This window comes from Onychostoma macrolepis, chromosome 18, assembly GCF_012432095.1.
Source record: "Onychostoma macrolepis isolate SWU-2019 chromosome 18, ASM1243209v1, whole genome shotgun sequence".
Lineage (NCBI taxonomy): Eukaryota > Metazoa > Chordata > Actinopteri > Cypriniformes > Cyprinidae > Onychostoma > Onychostoma macrolepis.
Window position 1 is genome coordinate 34112 of NC_081172.1, and position 2028 is coordinate 36139.

Here is a 2028-nt window from a genome sequence, read left to right on the forward strand (position 1 = left end):
TTTTGGTTCCTTGCCGCTGTCGCCTCTGGCTTGCTCAGTCGGGGACACTTAATTTCTAGCGATTATCGCCGATTTGACTGCACAGATACTATTTAAACTAAACTGAGCTAGACAATGACATCTCTGAATTCAATAATGAAATTTACATTTACATTTATCAGACGCTTTTATCCAAAGCGACTTACATTGCATTCAAGTTACAGTTTTTACATTTTATCAGCTCTTGCTTTCCCTGGGAATCGAACCCATGATCTTGGCGTTGCTAGCGCCATGCTCTACTATTTGAGCTACAGGAAAGCTACAGGAAATGCCTTTAACTGAAAATTGAGTGTTTAATCTTATCATTATACATTACTGACACTCTATCCTCCAATTTGATACTGTTAAGTGCTTTGACACAATCTGTATTGTAAAAGCGCTATATAAATAAAGGTGACTTAACTTGACATCTGGTTCTACAACTGATTCTTTATTGTATTTTATATAAATAATGGTCATTGTCAAAGTCGTTCATTTGTGTTGGTGTACAGGCACTAAATTACGATAAAAAACACAAACAAAAAAAACAAAAAAAACAATACTAACACATTATAACGTATGATAATGTAAAAGAAACGGTGCTGAGGTTTGCTTCGTTTGAACAAGATACTGAAGCAGTATACGATACTATGTATTCTTTCATTAATATTACATTAAAAAAGAGAATTAAATATTACTTTAAATAATATAAATAGCATTTATGTTGATAAGGGTAAGGTTTTTGGCCTGTCCCTCACTATGATTTTTATTTTTCAGCAGGACATTTAATTTGCAAAATGATATAAAAATCACATTTGCATATGGTTTAAAATATACACTGTAAATGTACCGTAGAATTCACAGGATGTTACTGGCAAAAAAAGTTGCCAATAAACTCTTGTAAAAATGATGTTAATAGCTGTAAAATGGATTACAGTATAATACTGCAAAACAAATTGTGAAATATGTGAAATACAGTAATTTGTAGTATTTTTTTATAGTAACATTGAATTAAACTTGTAGTTTATATTACAGCAATATTTTGTAATCTCACGAAAGTACAGTATTTACCTGGCAACAAAAGTTACCAATAAAATCCTGTAAATACCCCTAAATCCAAGATGTTGTAATAATTTAATGAAAATGCTGCAAAGAATAATTTTAACAGTAAACTGTAAAATACCGATTTAAATGAATTATCATGAGAACTCTTAATACATTTACAAGTGAATAAAAACCAAGTCAAAGATGTTGCAAATAAATATTTATTAAAACTGACAGAAATACATTCCAGGGCTTTTACTGGTAAAAATAAAAATGCCAGTCTTTCAACAGTTAAAATCTTATCAGAAAAATAACATAGCATCACAAAATAACTACAAATAGCTGTTATAGTCACAAAACAAATAAGCCACATTCTGAGTAGAAAATTAACTTTCTATTAAAAAAAATGAAGGTCAATCAACAGAATTTGTATAATTTTGGTTAAAGGATTAAAATAAAATGCTGTAATCAGCATTATACCACAAATTCTGTTGTTTGAGCTTATGTTATATTAAATTTAGAATACTCCAGCAAAAGACAATTTAATAAATACATACTTAAAGTTCATCAAATTTCTGAGATAAGCACACACATGAGGGTTGTCCCTCTTCTCTGAGACCTTTCCACTTGTTTTGCCTCCATGTATCCGTCTTGTATCCAGTGAGTGTTGTGATTCCAACAAAACATCTGCACATAAAAACAAGCAGAAGCTTTAGAATAAAGTTCAGTATTGAATGAAACTAGCTCAATAAAATAAATGTAAAAATGCCACTTATACAATACAATCAGCATTTACCAGTGCTTAAACTAAATAAGTAAGCTTTTTCACAAATGAAATTACTCAAGTAAAACATGTTACCTTTGAAATGAATTCAAGTGTGCAAAAGACATTAATACATTACCTAATATAATCAGCTTCAGAGAGTCTTGAAGCATCAAATATTTCTCCACATCAGCTGCTATTCT

At 30.2% G+C, this 2028-nt stretch overlaps 1 non-coding gene across 1 annotated transcript; it reads right to left on the reverse strand.

Moving 5' to 3' along the window:
• Window positions 1-224: 224 nt before the first annotated feature.
• On the reverse strand, window positions 225-299 carry trnaa-agc (transfer RNA alanine (anticodon AGC)). Its single transcript has one exon. It is a non-coding gene; the product is annotated as a tRNA-Ala (tRNA).
• Between the last annotated feature and the right edge of the window lie 1729 nt (window positions 300-2028).